This window comes from Drosophila nasuta, chromosome 3, assembly GCF_023558535.2.
Source record: "Drosophila nasuta strain 15112-1781.00 chromosome 3, ASM2355853v1, whole genome shotgun sequence".
Lineage (NCBI taxonomy): Eukaryota > Metazoa > Arthropoda > Insecta > Diptera > Drosophilidae > Drosophila > Drosophila nasuta.
The window spans coordinates 30452252-30475912 of NC_083457.1; the positions used below are offsets into that span (position 1 = coordinate 30452252).

Sequence of the window (23661 nt, forward strand, 5' to 3'; positions counted from 1 at the left end):
GGTATAAAAACTATTTCGAATACTACTCCATGGAGCAAGCATGCATTTACTGTTAGTATTCGAGCACTCGCTGTGTGTGTATGTTTATTTATTCATTACAAGTAATATGCGCGTCCCCTACTTCATCCGCTGAGCTGAGCTCTGTGTGTAATACGAATATTTTTTTACATTTTATATGCATGTCATTTGGCAATGTGCATTTTTAAAAATATATATTTACGGCACGTAGTTGTGCTGTCGAGAAGTGCAAATATGATTAAAACTAAGACCAGGTGGCATGTCAAGTAAGATTGACTGGACAGAAACGCACACAGACACACACACACACACACACATAGATAGACAACACACAAACTCTATTAGCATGAAAACTCGCCCAACCGTACGTATACGTAATTACGTAAAGAGCATAACTAATACGTTGCTTAGTTAATGAAAAGTTCCCTATAAAGCACATGTACATAACTTTATCTGACTTTTGTGACTAAGCTGGAGCTAAGCACCTTTGCACAACACAACACAACACAACATAACACGAAACAGCAAACAGCTAGAACAACAACTGCAACTAAAGCGAAAAAGTCGAAAGTTTTTTAAGTTTGTTACGATAACAAGCATTGTTGCAAAACTGTTCCATGTAGAGTAATATTATATTTGAAAATGCAGCTATGTTAGTGGTATGTTATGTCGTTTTTATTCAAAAGATTTACATGGAATTCAATGTTTAAAACATGAATGTGAAATGTTAAAGTTGTTGAATTCAATGCTGAAAGTTATTCCATCTTCTGATATCGTATCTGATATTTGTATTTACTTATCGAAATATGCTGCAATGGAGACACTCACTGAAGCGTTGGCAACGCAATCCCGAACTCGTCAAAGAGCACAGATATAACACATAGTATTCCGAGTATTACACAGGTCATTCATGTGACCGTAACACATGTGTTTGTGCAGTACAAACACATACAATATCTGGCGATTGGTCAGATTGGATTGGGGGAAAATTTAAGCAGCAAACATTTCAACATGCATTGCATTTTGGTGTCTGTAAATTACGAGCCGAATGTGCCAATTAATCATACGCTCAGTATGCCCAACTGTGGCAAGGCCGCACACACACATACACAACGCTGATGGCAAAAACATTTCATAAATACGAATCAAAATGTTGCGCAAAGAATTCATGCTGTCATGTTTTTGAATGATTTTCACAGTCGTCGTGTTTTTGTTTCTGTTTGTGTGTGTTAACTCTGTTATTTCTGTGCGTGTGTTTGCTTCATTTGTCTTTGTTATTCGCACAACAAAAACATTTAATAAAAATAATTTGCATTTCACTCCCGGCAAATGGGTTTATCAATTATACAACTATTTAAGAACCGCATTGCAAAATGCAATATTAAAATTGCATACATTTTCCACCCTTTGCTTATTTAGTTTTTAATTGCATCGCAAGGACAACAGGTGAAATGCAGACAGCAAAAGAAATATTGGTGGCACATTGTGGTTGTTTTTTAGCTCATTTTAATAATAACAGCAATTGGATTGTGTCGGGTCAGCAGATGATTTGCATTCTTGCCCAACAAATTGAATGTAAACAGACTAGAGAGAAAGTCTCTGGATCTCGTTCTCATGCTCTGCGGTGTATTCAGCATTCAGTTTGGACAGGTGCAGGACTCGGGTCACAGAAATTCATGAATTTTAAAACTCAGTGTGTTGTCAACGTTGTGCCATTTGTGGCGAGGCATTGGCCAGACAGTGTACCTCACTGTAGTTGCACATTAATATGCTGCCAGGCGCACACACACACACACATCTATCTACACACAATCTACACTCGTTGTCTGGTGGCTAACACTCGCACAGATTGACAACTGTGCTAATTTTCAACTCGAATGTAATTTGCACTCAAATTACATTTCCAACTTGCCGCTCAGATTACATTTGACCATCATTCATCCATCCTCAGTTCTCTCAGTTCTCGGCTCTCTCGTTCTTGGCCAACAACAGCAACAACAACAGCAAACATGTTTGTGTCGAAATTGTATTACCAATTCCAATTTATTTGCCGTTTAACTGTTGCCAAATTTAACGCAGCATTTGAGATGCAGGACATGTGCCTCAGACCCCCCCTCCCCTGGGCTGGCTGGATGGCTAATTTAGACCATATGACAGATAATATTGATGGTGCGCTTGATTGACGCTCACTTGATGGTCGATTTGGTCGATTTACAGCCAATGATAGCTTCTGGTTCCATGGATAAAGCAAACACACAAAAACGATTTGGCAAGCGCATTTCTTTGTACTCAAATTGCAGCTAAAGCCAAATATTTGCATTTCTAATTATGCTGGCAATGTGATTATGAGAATTCAATTATTCAGAAAATGTTTTTATTAGATGCATAAAACAACATTTGCATTTTAATCGAGCGGCAGGTGCCGAGCAGCAAATTATAATGGGCAGCAGCTTAATAATGAGCAAACATTTTAATTAGTGTCGCTGAGACATTTAATAGAAATCAATTAAACCATTTCAATTAATTCATAGAGATTTTGTTCATGCTCGTCTGCTGCTATCGCATATGGTAATCCCTTTTGACGAGCTGCAAACTATTCCAGCATGTTCATAATCAGCTTACGTATGCAAAAGGAATAAGCGAGCAGTGAAGCATTTGAAGCTATCAGCTAACAATAGCGCATAGCGCATAGAACGTGCACAGTGTACCAAAAAAAATATTACGTATACGCAGCGTATTATTTTATCTATGCGATTTTTTTTTGCTGTTGCTGCTGCTTCATTTTTATGCGCGTTCGTTGGCTCCGCTGTCGTGTTGACAAACTGCAAGCGGATGTCAGTCGGCGTTCCGCATCATTGCCATATATCCTGGCTGGCTAAAGGTATCTCCTCGGTGGCTAGATAGCTAGCGGATGAATGAAAGCGGGGGAGCGGGAGCTGGCAACAAAATGAACATGCGCATGTATGATAGAGCGCTCAACTGGCAATGACGACACTTGAAATTGTTTCGCATGTTCCGTTTGGCCGCTGTGTAGAATGGAGTGGAGTTGAGTGGAGATCAGCCAAGTGCCATCTGCCCAGCGTCGTGGCAGCGAACAGGACGCATTCGTCAAAATGCTGGGACATTCATCACGTCATTCACGTCAACGTCACCATCACTGGCATCACTGGCATCACCGGCAGCAGCAGCAGTAGGAGAAGTTGGAGGAACAGCAGCTATCATCCATTCCATTGCCGTCAACATTTAGAAGGCGCTTACTTTAAGTACTCATCTTTTTGAAGTATGAATGTGAATGTCAACGCATGTGAGTGCGAGTGCGAGTGCTTGGAGACAATTTCCACTCTCTTTTTCTAACAAGATTAATTAGCCGAAACTGTAGCTTTAAGTGTAACCTTAGTTTTCTACAACACGAACCTCATCATCTGCAACTCATAATAATGATGATGTTGCTGCTTCTGCTTTCTTGCTTGCTTGCTCGACTGCTTCATGTTGAACGCAAAGCAAACACCTGAGATTTCCGTTTCCGCTGGGACACGGCATGTTGTTTCTACTGTCACTGCTACCTGCCTGCCTGCCTCTCGCTTCCCTCTGACCTCCTCTGGCTCCCCCTCGTTGCTGCCTTTTGTCTTGCGCGCTTTTTGTGTTCCGCTTTTCGCTTTGCGCTTGTTGTTTTTCTCTCTCTTATATTTTGTGCTGCGTTTCCTGTTGCCTTGCCAATATCCGCCAACGGTTTACCTTTTGCTGTTTCAATACATCAACCGTGCTGCCCCACCCACTGCCTCTGTCTCCACCTCTGCCCTCTTGACTGCCAGCTTGGCCTAATTTATTTATGTTGTCAAATTATACGACATAAATGAATCAATGGACCCAAATATCAATTGCTGAAGTCATGTGCCGTTGTCCTGCCAAGGACACACACACAAACATACCCACACACACATACACAAACCACTGATTGCGGCTGGCATTTTCAATTTTTGTACCACAGCTGCTGCTGACTTATTATGAAAAATTGTGCATTGATTAATGCCAGGTAACGCAACCGGGCGTGGCAGGTAATCGCAATATATGGCACACACACTCTCTCGATACACACACACACATACACATGCCCATGTACGTGCTGATTGCATTTGGTTCGGTGCGCTTATTGCAGTTGGCATTTAATCAGCTGCAGAGGCCGAAACAATAGAAGGCGGGGCAGAGGACAGAGCACGGAGCAAACTAACGGCAGAGAGTGGACGAAATTGCCAAATTCTCGAACACATAAATCAATTAATTGAAACTGTCAGGTTACATTGTAAACATAAACATAAGCACTAAGACAAACACAAGCAAGCAAACGACAACAGCGACACACACACAAATCTTGATCAATCTAGTTTGGGTTTGGGGACAGCGCGCATGGAACTCCGCCAAAGTTGCCACGCATGTGGCATGTGGCATGTGGGCAACGAGTGCAAACCAAAATAGACAGCAAACAGATATATACAGATATATGTATCTGGAAAGTTTCGCAGCTGGCTCTTTCCTGTCTGTCTTTCTCCCTAGATACAACACACAAATATAATGCGTTGCGGTAAAATAAACTCGTGGCGAACTCTCAAAATATATATTAGACTATATATGCCATATTGGCAATGACAGGCCCTTTTTGTCTTTTTTCGTTGTGTGTTCTTTGCTGAGCTTTCCTGTTGTGCTACGTCATTTAATGAAGCATTCGCATTGTTATTCACTTCCACTCTCAATGCCAAAATAATGACTCCCATGCGTTTGCCTCCATCTCACATTCTACAGGGTTATATATATAACATAGATACACATGCTGAGGCCATGCACGTATCTGAATATGTCTTTTGTCTCTGCCAAGCAAATTAGGGATACTATGTCAAATTTATGCAAAATCTAATTCAAATGTTGCTAATATGCATTCTTTATTAGTTTGATCAAAAAGTAGCTTTTAGCCCAGATTTATTAGCATTCAACTTGCAAACTTTTAAGGGCGTCAACACAGTATCTTTTTGTATATTAATTAGCAAATTGTTGAGTGAAATTTTAGTTCGATTTCTGAGACTATTTGTTTACACATATAGTAAGTAGTAAAATGGTCTTTATAGTTTATAAAATCGGTTCAATAATAATCATATACAATTCCGGAATTGAAATTGTGAAAGAAGAAAAAAAAATTCGTTAGCTTTGTTCATTGGCAAAAAAATATTAAATTTCTTTCCTAAATTTAATAATTGCCAATAACCTATTGTGATTGAAATTAAAGAAAAGTGTAGCTTTATTTTTTAAATTGATTTAAATCATTGTTTTTTTTTAACTGCTGGAAATAATTGGAAATAAGATATATCGATAATTTCAGTACTCATTCGATGCCGCGCTTGAGTTGCCGCAAAATAAAACATTTTTTCTTTGAAATGCAATCTTCTAAAGTGTCTATCACTATTATAATCACGGGGTATACTCCTTGTATACAGGACATCTCAGCAGTCTCAAATGCTTGTTCATTCAAATAGCACAAATCTCTGTGGCCAAAATTGAGTGCGTCTGCATATTTATATGCTCAAATGGCTATCAAGTCTAATTGAAAGCGGTATTAAACAACAATTTGGCATAATCCATTTGGATTTCGGAGCATGCAGTATAAACATAAACATCACGGAAAAGTTAACGGAAATGTGCAAACAGCAGAGAAAGACAACGAAAACGACGACGAGGACGAGGACAGAGAACGACAATAAGACAAACAATTATATAAACAGAAGCACGCTCAGAGCCATAAACAAGAATACAGTCAATACAAGCAGACACTGGAGACAGCAACAGAAAGAGAGAGAGAGAGAAAGGGGAGAGAGAGCCATGAGCCTGCAGCTGATAAAGCAGCTGTCGAGGCAAGTTTGTGGTTTTCTGCTGTTTCTTGGAAATGTTGTTTGCACAATATGTATCTGGTCAAATGAAAGTTTATGCCATGCTTTTCATTACCCAACCAGTGAGCAGTGACCAGGCGATAAGTGAAATAAAATGAGCTTCGGCTTAAGTTTAGCTCTAAGAAGGAGACGACCTCATTCCATGCTCAGTTCAGCTCGGCAGTTAAGCAGCTTGTGGTCCTGTAAATTCATTTAGCAAACTGACTAAGAATGCTTGCGCTCATTTTGCTTGCCAAACTTTTAAGATTTACTCTCAGTTCAAAAAAACTTGCCCTGGCCAGCACAGCTCGACAATCCATCAAAAATGCACCCGGACCCACGAAGGTGGATGGTCGCCTCCTCTGCACCTCACTCGGTGCCTCAGTGTTGTGCACAGTCAGTTCTACGAATGCTTTTGTGCGAATGCTACAAAAATGTTGAAAAACTTTTCTTCTCTCTCTTTTTTTTTGCACAAAATGACAGCGAGCTGCAAACAAAATACAAAACGAAACGAAACAGCGTGTAAGAATGTAAAAGTGTGTGAGTATAAATTGTTGTCAAACTGTATCCAAAACATTTCAAGACGTTGAATTCAAGTTGTGAAACTTTTGCCCAGTTATTTAATTGAATTTACCACCCGAAGGCGTCATAGTTCCGTTCCGTTCCGTTCTCCTTCCTCCTTCCCCCTGTACACTCATTTTACAGTTTGTATTTGCCACGCTTAGATTTGTCCTTGCCACATTCCTCTCGCTTGCTCGCTCGCTCGCTTGCCGCAACAGCCATCGTTTGTAGCATGTTGCAGAAAATAATGTGGCCACAGCTTTTTGAACTGCACTTTCGGCTGTGCTCGAAAGTTTCAATGAGTGTTTATTAAAGAGCTAAGCGCACTTAATAAGCTTATGGACAGGGCGTGGCCCTGAGCAATATACAGTTAGCTCTCCGCTACTGCTGATGCTGCCTCTGCTGCTGTTCAGTGCACTGTGCAGTGAAGCGCACAAAAATGTTCGCCATTCACAAAACAATTCAAATTAAATGGAAACTCACGAATGCCTCAGACGCTGCTTTGCTGTGTGTTGGCTGTGCCTCTGACAGCAACAGCAGCAAAGCAGCAGGGAATGTGTTTTTAAAATAATATTGCATAACTGCAGGCGCAGCTAAAGAAATTGCCAAGAGTGGTTTAGCTTCGACTGTGAGTTTGTGTGTGTGTGTGCTTGTGTGTGCAAGCATTTTAATTGTGCAAACATCAGCTAAAGAACAACAAAAATCGAGCATGTCAAGCATTCCGTGTGAGAATTTTTGAAGACCATCTCTTTGGCATTTAATCGGATTGCGAAGCGAGAGTGTGCAAATCAAATAGTTCCATTAAGAGAGACCTTCAGCCAGAGCCACACTCGCACACGTACATTTATATGCGTGGATTTAATAATATTAAATGGCGACGACTGCCGCAACCTTCACTTCACCACTTACCATAATGGCGGTTGTGGTGCGGTGAACTTTTGGGTTTTGCCGTTAAACGCAATTAATTGCTTACACTTCACACGAAACAGAAACCGAAACAGTCAGCCAGGAAGCTGAGAGAGAGAGATGCCTTCAGCCAACAGCCAACAGTCGACAGCCGACAGCCGTCAGCAGTTAACAGTGAACAGTGAACAGTGAACAGTCAACAATCATCGAGGTCTGACTATTCGTGCGTTTAATGCCACTTTCACTGTGAAACCGATGCGGATTGAGTTTCAGCATAAACCCATTCCCAGACCTACACACACACTTTGCTAGAGGGTTCAAAAGACAAAGAGAGGGAAAGAGACAAAGGCAGAGACAGAGATAGAGACTGAGGAAGGGCGCCCCCAATCCCCAAATGGCCAATGCGATGGGGGAGACGGACTTAATTACGCACGTATGACTGTTTAAATTGGGTTTGCTGTCGGTTCGAAATGTTAGTTTTATGTTAATTAACCATTGTTTATGCCAATTAAGGCGTCTGCCTCCTCTCCACAATGTGCTCGAGATAATATAGTATGAGATATGCTTCAAGTACTCATTCTACTCATGTAGATATGCAGCACCAGAACAAATAGTCTGTCAGCACATTCTCTCTACCATCTACCATGGCGATAGAACACTTAAAACACACACCAACACACACACACACAGGGTAGACATCATTTTTACGGCACACAGAAACCGCATTTGATGACATACTCATTTGCAATCTTGCTGATGCTTGTGGATTTTGATGGCGAAGCACGCACATCAAACACAATTTTAAAGTCGACCCACATTATCGATGCGAACATTTTAAATTAGGAAGCTGAGATTTCACCACAAAGCGCAATTAAAATATCAGCTTCTTTAATTTCCATAGTAATGCTTCAACCTAGATTGTATTGGAAATAAACACGACATATATTTTTAAAAATCAATACAAAATATTTTATATTTTATGGAAACAATGAATTGACAAATAAATTAGAACCACAAATAAACAAAACATTTAAGTGAAACAAAATAAATAGAGAAATAATAAACAATACTAATACTAATAAAAAATAAATAATTTGAATAACAATAAAATTTGTGCAAAGCGAAAACTGACAATTTGGTAACCGAAACTTTAAATTGAAGACAACAAGACTGAGATTTTCCTCCATTAGTCGCAATGCCATTCAACATTTAGAGTAAATAGCAATGGAAAATAAACACGACTATTGCTAATAAAAATACATAAAATAAATTCTACAAGACAGGTGATAAATACTGAGCGGACAGAAGAAAGCAAAAACACAAACAAAAAACAAAACACATAAATTTAAATTAAATAAAGAAACAAAAATCTTTTAAAGGAAATCATTTTATAATATTGTCAAATATCATTTAGAATAAAATTGAAAATAATAATACAAAATATATAAAAATATAAAATAATATAAGGAAAAACATTCTGTAATTTAAAAAAAAAAATAACTTACAGTAAAATAAAATTGTGAGAAGTGATGGCTTTGACTTTAATTGAATGACTAGCAGAAATGAGAAAATAAATGAGAATAATTAAGTATCAGCTAAGAGCTTACTACGATAATTCTCTTTTGTCATTTACAATAAGTTCGCAGTCTACTTAACATTTTGATTTCGGTTGAAATTCACTTTCCAAATTCAATTTCAACTCAAGGCTCAACATTAACATAACAAGTCTAATCCCACTTCATAATTGTGTGCTCATGATTGTGCCTTTCCAAATGTGTGACAAGTCAGAAGAATGTGCTGGCAACGAATATGAAATACGCTTTCAACTCGTATAAGTTATTGCGTATTTATAAAGTATAATTATATATTTCGCCAAGACGTACAATTTTTAGACTCATATTTCATTTTTGAGAAAACTATTAATAGAAAAATCTAAATTGTTTTTTCTCAAAATCTTGTCATATACTTTGACTTCTAACACACACATTTTTAACCCACAATAGCATAGATAAATACTTTTGTTTTATAAACTTTGATATCGTATGGCATAACATGTCAATAAACTCTTTGACTCTTTGATGTCATTCTTACAATAACCGGCAACAAGTGTATCTAACTGAAATGTAGAAGCTGCTGTTTAAATCATAGTTTAACATATGGAAATGGATGTGTGCTTCCCTTCACCCCCCCTTTTACTTCAAACAGCCGTCTCTGTGCCAACCTACGATATGTTCCCATATACGATGGCTCAAGCATATCACAAGCAAATCGGATTTGTGTGGCTCGTGGCCCAGTAATTCGTTCACATGCTGGGAATTACACTTAATTCGTATCAGATTTGATATGCTGAGAAATTTGACAAGTGTGGCTGCTGCCTCTCTTGCTGTTACTGTTGCTGTGTTGCGTCTGCTGTTGAATTTCAATCTGAAACTGAAGCTAAGGCTAAAGCAGACACAGTCATGGAGACATTGAAACTGAAACAGAAACAGAAACAGAATTCTCAAACGAGTCCAAAGTAAAGCTTCATTTGGTTGTGTTCCAGTCTCTGGGCAAAGACAAAGGACACAAGCTCGTAGCCACGGCAATGGTAATATCCTCGTCAGGATCTGCGCCTCCAAACTCTGCACACATTCTCTACTTTTCTCTCGCTCTCTCTTTGTCTGTCTCTCTTTCCCGCTTTCTCTTAGAGCTGCCAGAGGCAGACGCTGTCATATACACATGCGATTCCCTATTGTACTCTTCATTGTTTCTTTTGCTGCTGCATGCAAGAGTATGAATGTAATATATGTGTGTATGAGTGTGTGTGTGTGTGTGTGTGTAATGTATGTGTGTGTATATAATACGCTCTCACAGCTGCTTTATATACGGCCGCCACATTTCATTTCACTTAAGCTCTTTTAAACATATTTAAAGTACGTGATGTTAAATGTCTTCTGAGCATTTCGCCTCACTCACACACTCGCATAGACTCTCTGCTTAGGGTTTTTCTCTCAGTGTGTGTGTGTGTGTGTGTGGGTGGGAAAGCTGGTTTCATTCTTTACCTTTTGCATAAGCAAATTTTAATATGTTTAACTCGTTTTGGGGCGGGCACGAGCAAGTTTCAAGTCGCAGAGCGTTAATTTTTGAACAGCTTCCCTCCCCGACTTCACTCGCTGTATATATATGTGTGTGTGTGTGTGGCCTAGGCACATAAATGTCAACTGGCGCACTCATCCATCAATGAGCTTTGAAAAATTAACACTGTGAGTGACAGTAGCAAAGGACTAGCAGTCCTCACTCCATCAACAGCAGCAGCAGCCATGATGTGGACTACGACTGTGGCCTGTCGCTTTAAATTATGCAAAACGTTACAATTCCCCGGCTCAAAGGTATTGCGAAATGATGAATTGTGTTGCCAAAGAGTTAGTGGCATTCAGTATCCACCATCCGCCGTTTACCGCTTCCCTCTCTCCTCATTCCTCACTCCTAAATGGGCGTGCTCTGAAATGCCCTGGACAAACAAAGTTTGGCAGCCAAATAGATTAAATTCGATTAACTCACATCGCACGCTACGTGACCAAGTGCTCAACCGGGAATTGAGCCATCGTATCTGCCACACAGCTATAAAAAGTACATGAAACATAAATAAACCAAACAACACTAAAAATGAAAATGAAACTAAGGTTAAACTACGGCTTAATAAGATTACAAGCTCAAATTGTTATTTTTTGTATGAAATATGAAAAAAGTTTCGTAATCTGATTACTAACAAAAAATATACAAATATATTTTAATATATACAAGAATTTATAGCGTTTAAAAAAACCAAGATATTGATTTTAAACCGGAGAATGGCGGGCAGTAGATTAAAAGAATGTATTAGAATTAAATAATACATTTATTTTTTAACACTTACTTTATTCGAACTAGTAGAAAAACTACATTCGAGTGTTTGCTGAAAGCAAAACAGTGCGGTATTATTATGTACTTTAAATATATAAAATAATAATACCAAACAAATACTGGAATACCAATAGCTATATAAATTTGGTATATTAAAATACATGTAGCTTATCAATCATGTTTTCTTTTTCGATTTGAATGACAGCAAGTCTAAGTATCGAAACAACGAGTAATGACATTTATTTAGTATACATTTGGTATTTTGTATTCAATAATACTTTTATTTTAAGTGGGTGTATATTTATAATATAAAGTAGAGACTTCAATATTTCAACTTAAACACACAAATGAATCAATTATTAAATAAATAACAATAAGTACATATATATAAAAAATTACGAAATAAAAAAAAATTAATTTAATGCAAAATACCATTTAATATGATTGCTATAAAATGCAACAGAGAGCTGAAAAGGAAGCATGAAAACTATTGATTTTATTTGTGCAACACAGATAATGCTCTTGATATGGATACCAACTAGATGCAACTTGTAGCAGCTGCCTGTGTGTCCAATTGACTCAATTTGCAGCAACGATGCGCAAATCTGCAATTTCATTTGATTTTTGCAACTGGTTTTCTCTTTATTTGCTTATTTGCAGCTATTTTTGTATTCGCTATTCACTTTGATTTCCAATTTCCATTTCAATTTTGACTTATTTGATACAGCATACAGCAAACATATAAGTACACTAGCCACCTTGATCCTTGCCACATCCACATCCACATCCACATCCACAACCTGCACTTGCAACTGCACCCAACAGCAACACCAGCAACCGCACCTCGTCCCCCCCGTCCAGCTTGCTAATACTTTTTTACGTATTTCTCTTGTCTACTTCTAGTTGTGCTTTTGTATTTGCCCATTTTAATGAGTGTAGCAAACATCAACAATAACAACAACAACTACAATAAAAACAACAAAAAACTATCCTAGATACATTTTTTTACATCAAATAACTACAACAACAACCACAACAATAACAACAACAATCATCTATACACAATGTGACAATAAAAAAAAAATAAAGACAAACAAAATCAAAGGAATTTAATTGCACCACATTCTCAGACAAAAGTGAAAACAAGCACAACAAAAACATCAGCAACAACAACAACAAGCACAAGCAACAGTGATAAAGCAAAACGCACAACAACAATAAATGTGAAAGGATAACAAGAACAACAACAACAACAACAACAATAAGAACAAGCACACACGATTAACATCTTCTTAGTTGCCTTTAATGCTGAATGTCCTGCACATTTACAGTCTTGCTGTTTAGCGTGTGTGTGTGTGTGTGTGTGTCTTTGTCTCTTTGTCACTCTCTGTGTGTGCGTACGTGTACGTGTGTGTCTCTCCCGCTCTCTCTCTGGAATCAGAGAGCAAAGAGTAATACCAGTGTTCAGTGTGTTCCCTCTTGTCTCTGTGTCCCCTTTGCCCATCACAGCACACTTTTTTCTTTCTTTCTTTCTCTCTCTCTCTCTCTCTGTGTCTTTATCTTTCTCTCTCTCACACACGCTCCAGCCCTGTTGGGTGGCAAGCACTAAGCACTAGAGCACCACCCAGAGCACCACCACCACTAGCAACAACCACCGACGGCAAGTAACGAGAGCAACAATAAGAGCAACCACCGATTCCGATAGCGATACCGATAACGTTACCGATACCGATACCGATAGCTATTTGCGATAAAGGCAGCGCTAGCGTGAGTGCTTGCGTTACCGATACCCTCCGCGCCCGACCAGGTCAGTGTCTGTGTGATTACCCCACTCCTGCTCGCCACACCACCCACATACCAGCACCACAATTGCACATTACTACCATAGATACCCACGGCAGTATTACTACCGCATGGAGCGCGGCACCAGCGGTGGTCAGCAGCATCAGTCGCAGTCGCAGTCGCACCACCAACACCAACAACAGCACCACCAACAACATCAGCAGCAGCAGCAACACCAACAGCAACAACATCAGTCGAGGCACCAGCATGTGGTCTCCGTGCACAGCTACGATCCGTATATGACCGCCGGAGATGCGGACGAGGAGCATACCTCGGGCACATCCTCCTTTGACAATCCCGCAACCAAAAAGAAACCACCCAAGCTGAAGCCCATCCATCGTTCCCTATCCATGGCCATTGACAATTATGCACCGATAGCGACCGATTTAGAGTTTCAGCTCGATGAGGGCTACATTGTGCATGAGCAGCCGCTGATCCACCGCTCGGCGTCGCCGCTGCCCGTGCGCTCGTCTGCACCGCCGCAGACCCTAGCACTCCCAGCACCACTACAACAACAACAACATCTTCCCCAACAACAACATGTGTCTGGCGGCGGCAGCGGTTCCGTGTCTCCAGCACTATCCGCTCGCCAACAGCACCACCACCTACAACAACAACAACAACAACAACAGCACCAACAACACCAACAACAACAACAACACCAGCTGCATATGCACACTTTTCAGCAACTGGCCGCACAGGCAGCTGCTGCACGCCACCACCAACAGTTGCCACATCCGCATGCGCATCCGCATTCGCACCGCCAGCACCCGCACTCGAGCTCCACCAGCTCACCCACCTCGCACGCCGTCAGCCCGATACTGGGCCAACAGCAACAGCAACAACATCAGCAACTGCAACATCAGCAACTACAGCACAGACAGCAACAGCAACAACAACATCAACCGGATATCTATTTGGTCAGCAGCAGCAGCCTGGGCGACAATGTGGGCGGTCTGGGCCTGGGCCTGGGCGGCGGTTTGGGCCTGGCACGCTCGCCGCTGGGCGGCAGCGGCAGCACATCACCGATACAGTTCATCGATGTCGATGATATGCTGCCGCCACGTGCCACCACAGCACACCACACAGAGTCGCAGCAGCAGCAGCAGCAGCAATCGCTCAAAAAGAATTTATTTCGACGCTCCGACACAATTGACGTTCATCCGTCTACCAATTTTCAGATGAAGAAAACGCATTCCTTCCACGCCCAACAGGATCCCGCCGCCATGGAGCAAATACAGCTAGCGGTTGCCGCCGGCTCGGCCAGCTCCAGTCGTCGCACCAGCTCGGTGCGCGCCAACTTCCTGATGCCCGGTCCCCCCGCCGGCAAAGAGATCTCCCGCTCGCCGTCGCCAAGTCGTCGCGGGTGTCGTTCGCATCGCTCCTTCAACGATCCCGGCCGGCGGCCAAGCAGCAAACCCGACTCGGTGGTCGAGTCCCAGATACGCCATCCATCGCTGAACGATGATCTGATGGAGCCGCTCGACGGTCGCACGCTCTTTCCGCAATCGAACCTGTCGCTGGAGAACGAGCTGTTTGTGGAGTCGCGGTCGCGCAGCAACAGTCACACCAAAATGGAGGAGCTGGGCGTGGCCGAGCTGGCGGCTGCCGCTGTGGCCGTGCAGCGTATGCGCAAGAGCTCCGGCTCGTTTGAGGAGACGGCGACTGCGCTCGCCGCCGGACACAGCGCCACACATCCGCCCGCCGCCTCCGCCTCGAACAGCATCAAGCACCAGAAGCGCGAACCGCATCCGCACTCGCGCCAACAGAGCACCCACAGTCTCGAGCTGGACGGACGACCGTCCACAAGTAGCGCCGCCGCCGCCGCCGCCGCTGCGCACACGATGCAGCTGCACAGCGCGGCGGCAGCGGCAAGTGCAGCGTATCACTTTAAGCGTGGCGCGCAGCATGGACGCTCGCTCTATCTGTCGCCCAGCAATCTGGAGGAGCTGGCCGTGCACAGGCCCGGCGTGTTGGCCGCCGCGGCGGCGTTTCAGGGCACCAATGCCAGTGCCAGCGTGAAGCAGGCGAAGGCGCTGCACAGCGCCAGCGTGCGGCTGCGCAACTATCGCGAGACGCTGAGCGCCACGAAGAAATCGAAGAGCTTCATTGGCGATGGCAGCGGTGGTGTTGGCGGCAGCAGCAGCATCACGGCTGGCGATGACTTTGAGCTTAGTTCACCCCACCGACGCAACAGTCGCCCACTGTCCACAGCGGTGCCGAGCGGTGCTCAAGGCGCCGCTGCCGTTGTCAATGTGGACGAGATCAAGCGCAGTCCACGTCCAATATCCGCGGCAGCAGCGGCCTTCATCGAGGAGAAGCGACCATCGTTCGAGCGCAAACCCTCGCTGACCACCTACGAACAGGAGCTGAGCGATGCCGCGTTTGCCGCCCAAGTGCTGCGACCGTTCCACCACAAGTTGGCAGCGGGACGCAAGGCATCGCTGAGCGGAGGGTCGCACAAGCTGAAGAAGAAGTCGCTGAGCGACGAGACGGATGAGGACGAGGAGGCGGATCGCAAACGCAAACGCATCGTGTGCATTGTGCTCGCAACGGTGTTGTTGTGCCTCGTCTGTGCCAGCGTCTTTGTGGTCATTGTCACGCTCACCTCTGGCCAGAGTCAGTCGGGGAAGAAGGCGCATTCGTTCAGCAGAGACACGCCGGTCCACTACACGGGCATGCGACCATCATGAACTGCAACTCCTCCAACTGCAACAGCAGCCAACGATGTGCGACGTTGCCTTTATCATGTTGCTGAACTTATTTCGGGGATTTCACTTCCGTTTCCGCTTCTACTCTCCATTGTCGCCACTTCCCTTCTGCTGCTGGGCGTGCGTGTAATTGCGAGACGCTTCAATTGTTCCCATCCACATCAGGGGCACAAAGTGAACTCCAAATTGGCAATGGACACCATCATCCTCATCGTCGCCAACATCATTCACCAGCACTTCCAGTCCAGTTGGCGGCAACAACTACAAACTACTACAACTACAATTGGCCACACTTCTCGCAACTTTCAATGCAATTGAATTCACAACAACAATAAAAATGTGTACACTAAAACACCACGCCTGTAAGTTGGCTTTGAGTAGCTTTCAACTATTTACGATTTATGGTTTTCAGTTTGTTCCACAACTTTTTACTAAAAAAGTGGCGCAGATTGGAAGCCATTTGCAAATGAACTGTTGATTCTATAGTGAAAAGTGTTAAAAGTGAAAATAATGCAAAACAAGAGTAAAAAATATTTAAATTTTTGTGTTGAGTGTAATTTCAGAATACTGTCCCATACAATTGAACTTTTTATGATGAGTGTTAAAATGATTCAAATTAGTAATAAGAATAATTCAATATAATACACAACTAATTATATTTTTCCTGATTACCTTTGTAAGTCTCTCAGCAAATGGAAACCTTTTGTCAGTAAGCATTTGTGCTTTTATCTTAACAGCTCAAGTTAAGATTTATATTATTTGGCTTTTTAAATGTACAACAGATTGAGGCTTAAAGTTTAACTAAAACAGGTTTGCAAATATTCCAAATATTTGTGAAGCTTTCTCATTTTTATTATTTACATTTTTCACATTTTCATCTTAATAAAACACTAATACAAAGAAAAGAAATATTTATAAAATTAATACAGTTTTTTTTATTTTTACTCTTTGCGTTTTCATATTTTTCATTGTCAGTAAGCATTTGTGACTTTAACTTAACAACTCAAGTTGTTGTTAAAATTTATATTATTTGGCTTTTTAAATGTACAACAGATTGAGTCTTAAAGTTGAACTACAACAGGTTTGCAAATATTCCAAATATTTGTGAAGCTTTCTCATTTTTATTATTTACATTTTTCACATTTCCATTTTAATGATAAACTAATACAAAGAGAAGAAATATTTATAAAATTCATACAGTTTTTTCATTATTATTCTTTGCATTTTTAATATTTTTTTCATTCTCAAATATGTCAAACAAAATTGAGCCACACCCAAACTAACAATTGAATGTAAATCTGAAAATTTGCTTCATTGTTTTGTTTCTTGAATGACTTCATAAAAAGTAGCTTATTTTAATTTCAAACGTATGCTACTTTTTATTAAAGCTCCCGCTCATTTGTGATTATCAAAATTTAATAATTTATTTTCAAAATATTTCCCATTTCTCATTAAACGCTTAGCTAATTTTAGTATATTGCAAAATTAATATGCGTAAAAAAGGTGAAAAACAAATTTGCCTAATTAAAATGGAAATTTAACATAATAGTTTGAATTTTCAACTAACTCTACACAAGGTTATTACATTTAATAAATTTGTATTAAATGGTTAACATTTTCGGAATGTTTGCGCATTGAATTAATGTGAAATAATGGAAACTTAAATTACTGCTATTTAAAAATAGAGAATTGATGTGTTTAAGCAACTTTTTATAACGATTTCATCCACTTGCGCCTAAAAGTAGGCAATGTATTTTGCATCTTATTTATTTGACTGTGATTTACTTTTCACAATTTTGACATGGAATGCAAACCAATATTGATGATGATTATCAAATATTTCTACATTAAATAACTCAGCAAGAGAATTCCTGTTGTGCAGAATACACAATACACATTTAAAAGGTCAATAATAAATATCAACTTTTCAACTCGATGACATGATTTAAAAATGAGGCAAACTTTTGCGAGTAAATACAAGTGTTTAACAGCGTGCAAATATTTGAATTTGTTTACCTTAGCTTCATTCATAAATAAATTTTATTAAATGTCACAACTTGTGGTAAATTGATTGAACATTTGCCAACAACAACAACAAATATTGATAAGTAAATTATTAAACTTAAATAACTAAGAATAGTGTTTATTGGCTTTAGTTTCTTCAATTTAATAGACCATTGCATTAATTTCAATTATGACAGAGATATCTGTCTATATTAGAAATTGGTTTCCATTTGCTGTTTGTGCTGTCTTATGATTTTGTTATTACTTGCATTCTGTGCCATCGATAAAGCAGGTCAACTAAGCTTTGTCCATTTGTCGGACTATCGGTTCATTGTCAGACACAGACAGACAGACAGACAGCCGGATGGTCATATGGCCCACATACTATAGTATAGTCCATAAAGCCATACAAATACGTACGTTCTCTCTGGCTCCCCCTAAGGAGCTGATGCTGCCAGATGCTGACTTTCGAAAATTGAGCTGGCAAAAGCTCAGCAAATCTCGAGCATTACATAACTGACTAAATGACTAAGCGACTGCCTGACTAACTGACTTGCAAACACCAGCAGCAAAGCACACACATACATAGAGGCACACACACATGCGTTGGCCATAAAAAATGATACTTACCTCGACTTTAATGACTGTGGTTGTGACTGCAGCAGCCGAAGCAGCCTCAACAACAACAACGAGAAGAGCCAGACCAAAGCCAAAGCCAAACCAAACTAATCAGCACTGTGAGTGTGTGTGTGTGCGTGCGTGTGTGTGTTTGTGTTTGTGTTGTTTAGCTAAGCGCAGACAATGACAATGGGCTCTGCTGACTGACTGACTGACTGACTGCTTGACTAACTGACTGACTGACTGACTCGCTGTCTGTCTGCCTGAGTGACCGAAACGGGGCTGCGTCTGCAAGGACCTTTAGTTATCATGCTCACTTTTTATACTTTCACTTAATAGTTGTGTGTTGTTTGTCTGCGTGTGCGAGAGTGTGTGCGTGTGTGCATCATTACGGGGCATGCCACACACGGCTGTAGCATCCTTTTTATGTGTGCGCCCACAGACATGCACGCTTATTTACACACACTCGCACACACACACACTCACAGTCGTAATTTTACGTTTACGACATGAAACTAGGTTACTTTTTCATGTGCGCGTGAGTGAGTGCAACATAAGCAACAACAGCAACAGAAACAACAACAACAACAACTCAAACAACAAAAGCAACGGCTGAACAATTGTTTGCTGTTGGTAACGTGGCTCGTGCTGGTGACATTGCCCGCTCAGTTGGTTTCACGTCCTTGCCAGAGTCCTGTGAACGCCACTCGGCGAGGCAAATGCCCACGCGACCACGCTCTCCTCTCCTCTCTTTCCCTCCTCCCTCTCCCACTCTTTGAATCGCGTCAAAATAGCAAATTGACAGCCACAAAAAGCCTAAGTATGATATGAGCAGATGCCCAACAAATTGATTGTGTATACTCGTACTTTTATTTCAATTACCAAAAAAATGATGATTCTCCTGGAAATTGACAAGAGATCTCGCTTTAAACTTTAATAACACAATAAATATTAGTTGATTACTCGTGTGGAAAATGCGTTCAAACAATTAATATTAAAATAACGCATTGCTCAATGAAACATAAACCAAACGCGAAACAGAGTTTTCAATTTTAATGCCGGTAAATGTCCGACATTATATCAGAGTCAGTAAGCACAAAAGGTTCAACTCATTGTTCGATGGGAAAATACAATGAAAACATAACAAGGAAAACGAAAAATTTCAAACAGCATAATTAATTGAAATTATTGCTGGAAATGATGAGTGGCAGCAAGATAAATAAGTTATAGGTCTTCGGTTGGATAAGAACGTTCTGAAAATACCCTGTAAATAAACGAGAGAATATACTCTCGAGAAATATAAATTTTACTAATATTATGACACTTCAAAACTGTCTAAATTTTAACTACTTCCTATTGATATGCCACTCGCCCAGAAATAATTGTAAGGTATTGAACGAAATTTAAATTTTAAAAAGGAAAATATCCTATAAATAATAAAGAGAGAACGTGCTCTTGAGAAACATAAAATTGAATAACTTTATGAACTTTCGATAATGGTAAAAACTAGCCACTTGTTTATATATCTCAAATTATTATAATTTTTAACTTCTTCCTTTCGACATGCCCTTCTTGCCATAGAAAAGAAATGACAAGAAATATGATTTTTAAAATGACCTTAAAGCGATTCTCTTAAATTACATTATTAAAAGGCTTTTGAATCTCAACAGTATTTATATTAAGGTGCAATTTTTATCACTGAAAACTGGATACCCTATAAATAATATTGAGCAACATAAAATTTCATAATTTGACAACCCTTTGATAGTGTTAAAAGCTTGCCACTTGCTTTGTATATCACAAATTATAATACACTTTAACCTCTTCTTTTTAACATACCCTTCCTGCCACAAAAATTGCAGGGTATGATGAGAAATATGATTTTTAAAACGACCTTTTAAGCAATTCTTTTAAATTACATTAATCAATGGCTTTTGAATCTCAACAATTTTCATCAGTGAAAATTTAATATTTTTAAAAGTGAAAATGAAAATCTCTTAGCAATTCTCTTTATTAATTTTAAGTTTTTTTTTCGTAAGGTATCATGTATTCAATACTTCACTTAACTATTTATTTCTGAGCTACAATTCGTATCAATAACATGAAATTTTCCCTACAAAAAGTGAAAATGATAATCTGTTAGCAATTCTCTTTATTATTTTGTTACGTTCTTCATTTCATTTGCTTCCATTTATTCAATATTTCACTTTGACTTTGTGCATACTAAAACATGTCTCATTAGTTCGGCCCCAAGGCTCCATTTTTCTCTTTCCTTTTTTATTTTTGCCAAGCTACTCACACCAAGGGGGAGAGAAACCTCAGAAATGCATCAATAATTTGAATTTAAGTGGGGAGAAAAACACAACCACAGAACAGTTAACAAGAGTTAGCCCAACTGCTCCCAATCACCCACTCAGAGGCAGGAAACTAATTAGTTATATAGTTACATGGTCGTCGGTCTTCATCCGTCATGGCAGTCTAACGAAGTTAGGACAAGTGAGTTGCGGAGCGGGGCGTGACTTGGGCCTGGAGGGGGAGGGGTTGAGGGCTGCACTGGCTGTTGCTTTCAACGCCACATTTATAATTAAACAACATAAAAGACACAAAAAGAAGCAACACAAACACACGCGCCAGTCCAGGCTCTTCTTGCACCCACACAAAGCTATATACACCTGGGTATACACACTCACACACACACACACTCGTACGCACACACACACACACACGCACACAAAGAGAGACAAAGTGAGGCTGAAAGTTACACGGCGGCATTTATGAGCGCCCTTAATGGCTGTTAACAATTTAACTTGTTTACCAGTGGGAAAGTTCTATGTTAATTGGTCTCAAATAGCCCAGCACACACACACACGTACACACACACACACACACTCAGAATGGAAGTGGACCCGGGGCAAAAGGGCAGCAGGAGGAGGAACACATTGTACTCGCAGTACTCAGTGGCTGCTATTCAGCACAGCACTTGCCACGTGAATAATGGCAGCCAGCCTCATCGTCACCTGTTCTCTGTACTCCATCACCCTCCTTCCTTCCCCCTCTTCCACCATCCGCCCTGACATTAACACGTTGCGCCTACGCCTCAAAGCTCATGCATAAGCGCGAACCTGCAACCAGCAAGCAGCAACCAGAAACAGGAGCAACGATTTCGACCACAGACCACGTGCTCTGCTCTTTGGTCCAGCTTATGTTTGAGTTCAGCGAGAGTTGAGCGACAATGTGAAGCTGCTTTGCAATGTTCTCCCCCCTCTCTTCTCTTCTCTACTCTTCCCTTCTCTGGCTCTGGCTTTGTTCATTTTACTGTTGCATTTTAAGCATCAGCGCGAAATTTTAAAGCCCTTTTGTATACATATATTTTTTAATTTGTTGATTTTATACCACGCACACTTGCAGCTTCACGCATATTATTCAAAAGGTCTACAGAAAATTGTAAAGCAATCCATTAAATTAAATTGACAATCATTCTTAAAACCATTTAATGAACAAAAAATATATTTATTTTCATGCACTTAATTTCCATGAATACATTTATTTCTTAACAGTGTAAAATATTTAAGTAAATATATATTTAAAATTATTTACATTTTAGTATGGCACCTTTCTTTAATCTTTTCAATTTTTAACAAAAAAGCAATTACAAAACAAATAAATATTAATAATACGAAAAAGGAAAATTAATTACATACATTTTTGAAACACAATTTTAAAATTTTTATTGTTTATAAATATGGCTAGTTTTCTGAAAATGTAGCGTCCAACACTATCTAAAGTGACCAAAAACCAAAACATTTTTTATTAGTTAGTTTTTTAGTTATTCCTAAGAACAAATTTGGAATTAGTTTTCTGTTTTAAGATAATTGCAAAAATCAACGAACTCGTATGCAAAATTTACGAATTTATATATTTTATCGTAAAACAGGAAAAGTTAAGTAAATTAATCCTAACTCTAAATATAGTGCTAGTCAAGAGCTATAAGAATAAGCTTTACTATTATCAAAATTGGTTCAAATTATGTTTTTTTTTCACAAATTCCACTAAAAAATTAGCCATGGGAAAATTACAAATATGAAATTTATTTTTGATTTAATTTGTGATAAAAAAAAACTAACGGAAGTTCCTTGATAGATTAGGAAAAACAAAGAAATAAAGAAAGATTTTTAGATCTCAATTTCATTTCGCTTACATCTTTTGCAAATATTTTAATAATTCCTTAAAATATTATAGCAAATTTTAAACTATCATTTTTAATAAATATACTACATATTTATTTTTTGTTATAAACTAAATTTAACTAATGCATATATTCATTATTTTATTTTTGCCATTTAATTGGTTTAATTTCTAATTTCTTAATGTCTAAATTTTGTTTTTTATATTGCTAAAAAATATAGTAATAATTTGTTTTAATATTTATTTAAGGCTTAGATTTTGCCTTTAATGATACAAAGTTTCCATTTAGCAGCAATTCAAATGAATTGAATTTACATTGTATGGAAACAGGGTATGCGACAAGTTGAGTCAGACACTTGCATCATTTTTTGCTCAATAAAAGAGTAACTAATTTTGCAATTAAATGAAAACGTTTGTGAATTACTTGAATACTTTGCCTTTTTGCGTGCGTATAGAGGATGTTTTTGTGTGTGTGTGTATATTTTTGTAATGCGCTGTCTGTGTGTGTGTGTCTGTGTGAACTGCAATTTAGGGCAAGTATTTTTAATTAAATTTTTACAGCTCACATTTTGTGCAACACACTGAGAAAATGCAGATACAGGCCAGCGCTATATTGTGCTATACTGCCATGATATATATTGTGCTAGAGTGCGATATATGAAAGTAGAAAGTAGAACTCTCTCACAGCAGCCCACACAAAACAAACCTTGCTGCAATATCGTGTTATATCTTTGTCAGGCAACCCCAAAAAAAAAGACAGAAAAACAGACAAAAGACAATAAAAGCAGGCAAAAACAAAAGGCATATGAAAAGTAAAACAACAACTGCAGTGAGTATCAGAAAACTGAAACTGAAACAGCAGCAAATACACAATCAGACCTCAGAGCAGACACTGAACCCAAGTTCTCTGGCATGCCAAACAACAGTGCAACTGCACGTGTGATTGATTGGCAAACAAATTTTGACACTTTACACAGCGATTCCCCCTTCTCCCCTCTCCCCTCTCCATGCCCACACTTGCA

The 23661-nt window shown here is 39.7% G+C and overlaps 1 protein-coding gene across 16 annotated transcripts in view; it reads left to right on the forward strand.

Annotated features, from left to right (window-relative positions):
• LOC132789574 (pneumococcal serine-rich repeat protein) overlaps positions 1 to 23661 on the forward strand; it is a 90543-nt gene that overhangs the window by 62492 nt on the left and 4390 nt on the right. For 4 of the 16 annotated variants that reach the window (XR_009632712.1, XR_009632710.1, XR_009632714.1 and 1 more), the window contains exon 3: positions 12183 to 16194. The exons of 8 other annotated variants lie outside the window; for them this stretch is intronic. The gene's annotated coding sequence lies outside the window, so the exon portion shown is untranslated. The remainder of the gene's footprint in view (positions 1 to 12182; positions 16195 to 23661) is intronic. 4 more of the 16 variants (XR_009632709.1, XR_009632716.1, XR_009632711.1 and 1 more) reach the window with 4 other exon arrangements.